This window comes from Melospiza melodia, chromosome 15 (genome assembly GCF_035770615.1).
Source record: "Melospiza melodia melodia isolate bMelMel2 chromosome 15, bMelMel2.pri, whole genome shotgun sequence".
In the NCBI taxonomy this organism is placed as follows: domain Eukaryota; kingdom Metazoa; phylum Chordata; class Aves; order Passeriformes; family Passerellidae; genus Melospiza; species Melospiza melodia.
The window spans coordinates 490,917-499,518 of record NC_086208.1 but is presented as its reverse complement, the minus strand read 5'-3'; the positions used below and the strand labels follow the sequence as shown (position 1 = coordinate 499,518).

Below are 8,602 nucleotides of genomic sequence, written 5' to 3'. Positions count from 1 at the left end.
AGAATCTATCTCCCACTTTTAATACTTAGGACTTTGTAAAAGCTTTTAGTTACTAAAATTTGTAGCTTCTTTCTTTTCAAACCAATTGCCACAACTCTGCTAATTGGTTCTATGATTTTTTGGAACAGTATTGCTCTGCCAATCTGCATAGATGTGAAAATTATATTAGGAACTTGCAATTCAGGAGGAGTTGGGAAGGCTCAGGGATGTTCTTTCACTACTGTTGGTTTATCTGGTAAATGAACAAGTTCCCTGTTTCACAGCAATATGGTAATGCTCTATTAAAGACAGCTGAGATGATCTTCATTACTGGATTATTGTCCATATCCAGAACTGACTGTTCCAAGTACTCAGTCATAGCACATAGGCAGTTATCTTCTACAAGTTCTAAATTTTATACTGAAAGGCCTCTATGTTCATGGAGATCCAGTGGATTAGGAAGTTTACTCCATTCCTGAAATATCAGCCAAAAGTGTGGTCACTCTCACAAAACAAAACTTTCCCATATTATTTATAAATCATGAAAGCTTACTGTGTTCCTTATGCATGCAGTGCTGACCTTTTAGCTACTCAACCTGATTTAGAAATAGAAAATTTCAATTGGAATGTTATGCCACCTTTGTCTGTGACAAACAACTTCCAGATCTGTTTTTCTCTACAGTAAACTGCAAAGGCATTGCAGATTTGCTGCAAGTTTCAGTGCAGAAGTGTCATGCCATGGTGATTCTGTTCTGTACCAGGTTTCACTGCAGAATTAACTCCAAAACATCTGTAGAACAAATCTTCTTGCATGCTGCAGAAAAAGTGTTGCTAATTGTGTGGGTGGCGTTTATCAGTCTGCTTGAGAGTGTCAGGAACCATATTGTATTATTTTTAAAGTCTCTGAAGGCTGATAACAATCTGTCTTTAACTGTAAAATAGTAATCTGATGTAATGACAGGAGAAATAAACTTCCCAGCTGACCTGACAGAAAAATGTGTTCTTGTTGAGTAGATATTTACAGAGTCAACAAGTTGTAAAAGCAATTGGCTGGCAAGAAATGCTGCTGATTTCAGTGACAATAATAATGAGATTTAAAAATCAAATTAATTAGGAAATAACGTCTTCTTGGTCCCAGTCTCACAGGTCAGAAGGAAGAAGAGGTAACCAGTCTGATTTCTTGTCCTGGCCTGCAGTGTGTGCTTTAAGCAGTGCAGGACTGAGCAGCAAATATTTTGATGATTTGATTTCTATAACCATAAGGAGGGAAAGCAGCAACTCATAGTAACCCTAATTTTATGTACTACTAGCTACAACTACTCAAAACCAGCTAAAAAATAGTTATACCCCTCCTTTCTAGTTCAAGTTAAATATTCATAATGTATGTTCTTCTTGCTTTTTTAACTGGCCTCCTTGTGTCTGTGGTTTTATTTATTTAAAGCTTTAATTTATATCTATAGTTAAAAAAGACTCTTCTTAAACCTTCAAGGTTTAATATTTTTCTGTGGATATTGTGTGTTGAAATAGAATAATACTTCTTATTAAGAGGTATTTCATTATAAACTTTCCAGGTGCTACAGACCTACCATTACTAAGAGCTATTTCTCATGTAGCAGCCATAAAAGATGACCAGAGGAGTTTCTCTTCTTGGGGATAGTTGACTGTGTCTTTGCTGTATTAGACAGAGCTACAGTTTCTGAACCACTTTCTGTTGGACTCTAAGCATAAACATCTCTTTATCTTGGTATGCAAGATGAAACTTTTGTCTGTCCATTTGCATCTAGTCTCTAATGGTCATGCAGATGGGTATGTGTGGGTACCCAGGCTGTGGTAACTGGGGATGGGCACAGCTGTGAGCAGCACTGGCAGCAATGAGCCAGGGAGTGCCCAGGGGCACTGAGCAGCCACCAACGGGAGCAGAGGGCACACAGGGCAGTGCATCAACATCAGGGGGGTAAAAGGCTGGGCTGGAGAACAAGAGGAGCAGATGCTGGCAGCCTTCTGCAGGGGTGAGGTGTTACTCTGGGTTGAAGCTTTCTGAACTTGTATGGTGATACTCTGTGCATCGTGGCCATCTCAGCTGTGCTGTGATGTGACATGTGCTGTGATAGGTATTAGCAGAAATAAGAGGACTGTGTGTTGTGCTTACCATTTGTATTAAGTATCACTTGCAATGGAAAGGGATCCAATTTGCATTTCTGTTGGATATAGTTTAAATTGTAGTCTATACCTTGTCTTTAACAGCTTTGCCCCAGTTTCTGTGTGTTCTGAAGGGGGAGATTAAAGTGGATGCTTCATTATATTAAAGAGAAAAGACATGGAATAGAAACAAAGTTGTTTTATAAAGGCAAAATACCTTACAGACCAATGAAGCTTGATTAGGTACCTTATTCCACCATTTTTTTTGTCATAGATATATGTATTTATATATTTTTTTAGCTGCAGCACATCTGTGGTCCTCTAAAGAACTTCCTGCATTCAGTTAGGTGTAGAAATGTGGATAGAAGAAAAAAGTATGATGGCTGAAGAAAACCTCGAAGTATGTCAAGGAGATATACAGCAAATGCAATGGAGGAAACCTCATTCCCCAAGCTGAGGATTCAGCAGATTTTCATTTAAGCTCATTTTTTCTGCTAAATGTTATGAATTCTGTGTTTTTTTAATTTTCTACAAAATAACTCTTTTCTGTGAAATACTGTGAGATACTACCACTTCCATGGAGGTTGAATATAATAGCCCCAAAGTATACTTGATCTAAATCCAGCATCTCTGCATTCTCACACTTCACTGGGACTTTCTTAGAAAGACATCTGTTTTCCCATAATGGTGGCATAAATGAAAGTTTTGCTTGTAGGAAGAAAAGATGAAGAATGAGGAATTTTCAGGCCTCAAAGGATAGCCTCTTCTTGCATGTACCTGGCCACCCTTTCCTTTGCTAAGCCCTTCAGACTTTTGCTGGCATCTCTGGCTTTGCTTGGCAGACCACTGGCCCCTTCCTGTGCAGCGACCATCTAAATGAGTCCCCGGCTCTGTCTCTCTCTGTTTGAATAGCTGGCACTGCATAGCTTCTCTGACTACTTTTAGAGTATTTTTAGTCCTGGGAGATCTAGAGCAGCCACCTGAGGGTCACATATTCACTAATTAATTTCCTTTGCAAGGCAAACGGACTAGAGATTTCAGCAAAACTGTTAAACTGTTCTTCCTTTTACAGAGAGAACTCTTCCTGGCTGGGAATCACCTGTAGGATAATCTGTACAGACAGGCACCTAAAGGAAATAAGTATGTCTTTCTGTAATTATGGTTCTTTTTGAGTGTGTTGTCCATACATTTCACAATTCATTTTTCTTTGCCGCATTTAAAGAATGCTGGACCTTGCACTGGTGAAGAAACCAAGGAACTGTTCTGCTCATGGGGTTTTTTTGGTTTTGGAGTGAAGTAATCTTCAATCATGAGCATAAAGAATTCCTCTAAGGAAAACAGAGAATGTGAGGGGCAAACAATCAGAGTTCATTTTGTGCAGGCCCTGTTGGACCAAAACTGTTTTGGTTTTTGCCTGTCATGGTTTGCCAAAAGCTAATAGTTCAGTGCATTTACAGCAAAAGTTTATGTGTACAACTGTTGGGAACTTTTTCAAATGTTTTTTTCCTGTCCTGTTTTTTTCACATTAGCTGCAGAAGGAAATATTTTTCAAAGGTAAGATGAGATTCTTTTGGGGCTTTCAACAATATTCTAAACTGATGTTGAGGCTCTATCAGAGAAATAGATCTGTTTTTTTTTCCCTAACCATGAACCTTCACTTGCTTATATGAAAATGCATATCTGCAAAACTGCCTTCATGTGTCACCAAATGTACTTCTTTGGGTGTGTTGGTGCAAAATGTATTACATTGTTTACAGCTGGTGTTTCTTACTGATTCGGGGTTGCTGTGTATGTCACTGATTGCACATCATCTGTAGTAGGCTGATTTTAGGTGAGAATTCTTTGTGTTTCTAGACAAGGGACAGGTACACCTGTAATTTTTTTTCCTTCTATCCCACATGTTTTGCCTTGTTCTTAGTCTTGCATGTTTCTGGCTTTGTCATAGTAAGTGAAAAAATGGAGTGCTTAGTTCTAGAGGTATATTCCTTAATCCATTTCCTTTTCAACTCTAATGTTACTGGAAGAGTAACAGTGAAAGACTGCTCTGGTGTGGGGGAGGTAGATTTAACCTAGTGAGACAGAACACACCTGTGTGCACACTGGAATAGCTGGAACCAGGTTAGTTGAGAAGTTACTGTAACCTGAATTAGACTTTCACGTCGAAATAGCAGGCACATCTACGGCAGTAACTTACTGTAGCGTACCCCACTCTGCAGTGGGCCAAACCGGGCACGGCGATTTCCAGAACGAGCACGGGCACGGAAAGGAAGCACCGCTCCCCATCTCCCCGCGCCGCGGGACATCCACGGGGGGCGGAGGAGCGCTCGTGGTGCCGGGGGCCGCTCCGGGCCGCGCTCCGCCGCCAGCATCGTGCGGGAGGCCGCGCACGGAGGGAGGGAGGGAGGGAGGCGGCGCGGGCAGGGCTGTGCCGCGGGGCGGAGCGGGGCGGAGCGCGGCTCCCCGGGCCGCTGCGGGCAGCCGGGGGAGGGAGGGCCCTGCGGCCGGTGACTTCATGAGAAGGAGGCGGCGGGAGGTGGGTCTCGCTTTCCGTCTCCCGGTGCCGTCTGCAGGGCGGGCGAGAGGCGGCCGCTGCGCCGGGCAGCGCGGGCGGGGGACGGCGGTGACGGAAAGCGGCAGCTGGGGGGGGGACGGCAGCGCTGGGTTGGCTCCCTGCCCCCCTTCCCCCTCCCGGCCGGAGGAAGATGGAGCTCGGTTAGCGAGGGCTGGCGGGAGCAGGTAAGCGCTGCCCCTCCTCCTGCCGCGGGCGGCCGGGCCGGTGCCGTGGGCGCTGCCGTGCCCTTGCCCTGCCCGCGGCGCCCCGGCGGCAGGAGCTGTCGCTGCGCGGAGCCCGTCAGGGCACGGCCGGCGCTCGGAACCGCGCCCGCCCCGTGCCGCGGGGGTCGTGCCGGGGATGCGGGCAGGGCTGCCGGCTCTGCCCCCGCCCCGTCTCCCCCGGCTCATTGATGAGCTCCGGGAAGCGCTTCTGCATTGCAGACTCGCTTCGCTCCTGCATTCGCGGCTTCTGCCTCTACAAGGAGCGCGTTCCCTGGCCGGGTGGTTCGGTGCTGCTCGGGCAAGAGGCCGATTCGGGCAGGTGGGATGTCCTTCTGTGTTTCTTAGACCATGTCAGGACATTTGGCAGGATTGACCTCATTCGATAACTATTAGATGTACGTATGATATTTGTTCTCCTTCTGAAACAGCTACAAAAGGGGGGTGCTGCCTGGATTTGCGGGAGTAATGCTCGTTAGGAGTTCACAGGGTGCAATATAGTGCAGCGAGATATAACGTGTATATAAAACATAATGCAGTGAGGCACACGACCTTACATAATCTAAATTTAAGAAGCTCACTACCCCTACGCTTACCCTGGAGGTTATAGGAATATGTCTGTTCTAAGTCTGGAGACTCGTTCGGTACCTGTGTGACATAAAGATGCACTGTGCCCTCTGAGCCCATTCTGACAATAAAAGGATAAATTGTTGACTACTTTTGCTGTAGTTCTGTCACAGTAAGTTCCTCAGTGCTGGTCAGTGTCTCTCACACACAGTGATATTCATGGCTATGTGGGCATACACAGCTTCCACAGCCAGAGGTAATGGTCTCTTCTGTTGTCTCTTGGATGTGCCTTTAAATTGACCGGCTAAAACACTGTCATATTTTAATAAACTCTTGAGGCTTCTCTCCCTGGGCCTGAATAGTGCTCATTTTCTAGCATATGGATATAAATTTGATGTAAGCCGAAAGAAACCTTTCACACTTTTCATTTGACCTTCACCATCTCAGACAAATACTCAAAACAGATGATCAGGGAAAGTATTTTGGAGAGGCCTGGTTTAAAATATGTTGCTGGATGCAACGTATGCAACTCATACCATATCTAGGATGACATACAGTCAGTGTTCTGAGCTCTGTATCAAAGGGAACTAATGTCTGATAAATTTGGCCCACATTTTATTTTAACTTAGTCCTTACAGATGACATTGACTTTAATAAAGGTTGCTATGGCACAGATTTAAAACAAATTGTATTAAGCTTCTGGAATTGAAACTGCTGTTGATAGGAGAAGTGTTGTTTTATTATTTACAATCTGTTATTAAAATATGAGTGTGTTAGCTGTTAGGGCTGGATCTGGCTCTGTTTTCTGCTGTTGGTGTGAATTGACTAAATGGTCCCTTTCTATGGATGGAGGCCAGATTTTTCCCTGGTATGACTGTGCTGCTCACGCAGGGGCAAGCTAGACTTCCATTTGAATCTGGAATAGAGATGAATATCAGTGCCTACCAGCCTCTGGAACCCTTTTATTGCAAGGCTGCTTTTGCTAAAGCTGTAACGTTGGTGTGGAGTACAGAACCTCTGTGGGCTGTGTGTGCCCACACAGCAGCAGTCGTGGTATGACGTGGGGTAGCAATGGCACCTTTGTGAGTCTGGTTCTTTTGTGGTACTACATTTTCATGTCTGTAGTTTTTACAAGAAACTCAGTCATCTCCAGGACAGCTTAATTCAGGTATAATATAGCAATGTTAAGGGAATTAGACTGGGTAGGGATCAGGTCTTAGAGAGTCATATTTTTGTGTGTGTATAGTGCAAATGTAACTGATTGTTTGCTTAATAATGATGTATCTGGTTTTGGAAAAGGTTGGTTTGGGTTTTTTTGCCAGTGGATTCTAGAAGATTTTAGTCTTGGTTTAATCAATACGTATCCACGTAGAGGTGATGCTGGCTGGATGTTACAGACTCCAAAGAACTGTGTAATGAGCAGGTAGAAAAGTACTGAGTCTTCCCTACTAAGCCTCACTCTGCATCTTTCAGTGCCCTGGCACATCTCTCTTATTGTCATGTTGGCAGACTCAGCAAAAAGGCCATTCAGTGAAGGGGACTCCAGGTAAGGCATTTCATAGAGCTGTGAACACTGACTGATGTTACTGGTGCAACCATTGTGCTAATTGTTGTCATAGTTTGCGTTACTTATTTAAAAATTATGGAATCTATGTTTTAACCAGCATTATACATGGAGCATCTAATTCAAATATAATCCCTGTGGCATTTTCAGATGATTTAGTCTTGTATGAATTCATTATATCTGTGTTATTTGGGTGGGGGGGGAAAATGTTTTTATTGAATTTATTATATACTGCATAAACTCAAGAATTAAAAAGATGTGTAAATCATTGTGCTGTCACATACTGTTATTTTGCCTGTTCTTGCCTTTGGACCCAGTAACCCTCTGTAGTCTTCATGGGAGGAGAACACTTGCAAAGCGTAATTATGTATTGAGTTATACAGGAGAGAATGTTGGACTGAGAGAAGGAAAAGACCAAGGGAACTAGCAGAATGTTTGTGTCCAGATAGTCTACTCTTCATATCTTGCAGTTTTTAATGAAGCCTCCTTCTTTAATATTTTCTGTGTTTCAAAAACATAATGAAATCTGAAGCTCCTTTTGACTCAAATTTCGTAAGATATCTTGGGATTCATACTAAGCAAAAATTAAACATAAAATTAAACATAAATTTTAATTAAACAAATGGTAGGCTTAAAGTACCAGGTGCAACTGTTATTACATTGAGGACTGAAAACAGAAAAGGCTTTGTTGTTATTGAAGATTTTGTACTATACTGGTTCATTTATCACTGACATGATTATACAAGCATTCATAGGTATTTAGACTAAAGCATGGACCTAAATGATATGTGGACCTTCTAAACAAATAAATCAGGTTGCCCTAATGAAAAAACTGGGAGATTAACCTGGCTGCTTAGATGGTCTGAAAATTCAGCTGTATAGACTTATAAAAAAGTAGTTTACCAGTTGAGGTGTGGTAGAAATATTGCGTGGATATTATATTGCATTTTCCTGTATTTCTTTTTTATTGTTTTCCTAAGGCAAAGCATGACACAAAACAGAGAAGTTGAGTAAGATGGCAGAACTCTTCTAAAATCCTAGGTGGTAATTGATTGGCTTTATTTTAAGGGCAGATTAATTAGTATATACATGTAAATGTAACAGTTCAACACTTTCACCGTCATATTTTCTAGACTTTTTTTGTTGTCCTTCCCCAGCTACTGACCCAAGGGAGGAAAAACTATAAATCTGACAAGCATGGAGGTACTGGAGATACGAGAGACTTGACTTACTGTTCTGTTTTCATATTTTTCTCCTAACATGACTTTTCATGATTATTTCTGAATTTAAGCAGTTTGAAAAGGCAAAGCTAATTGTGATGCATTGTAAGTCTCATTCTCAGTTTATTTAAGTTTCTTATTCCTCTATTTGAGGTCAGTGTTGTCTATTTTAGGATGTTGTTATGTCAGTGATTTTTAGCTGACACAATATAGATATCAACACAATATCTATATTGGCATTATTTGCATTATTCACATCTGTATTTATTTAATATCTCTTGGATGGACATTTTGAAAAGCTTTAGGCTTGAAATAGAGAATTTGTTCAGCTTGCTTATTAGCTTTTATTAAAAGGGTTTAT

At 42.2% G+C, this 8,602-nt stretch overlaps 1 protein-coding gene across 7 annotated transcripts in view; it reads left to right on the top strand.

The window, feature by feature from the left end:
* The first annotated feature begins 4,605 nt into the window (after positions 1-4,605).
* OTUD7A (OTU deubiquitinase 7A) overlaps positions 4,606-8,602 on the top strand; it is a 108,098-nt gene continuing 104,101 nt past the window's right edge. For 4 of the 7 annotated variants that reach the window (XM_063169248.1, XM_063169249.1, XM_063169244.1 and 1 more), the window contains exon 1: positions 4,713-4,854. The gene's annotated coding sequence lies outside the window, so the exon portion shown is untranslated. Of the gene's footprint in view, positions 4,652-4,712; positions 4,855-5,188; positions 5,213-6,947; positions 7,004-8,602 lie in introns of those variants that run through there. The other 3 variants (XM_063169245.1, XM_063169247.1, XM_063169246.1) reach the window with 3 other exon arrangements.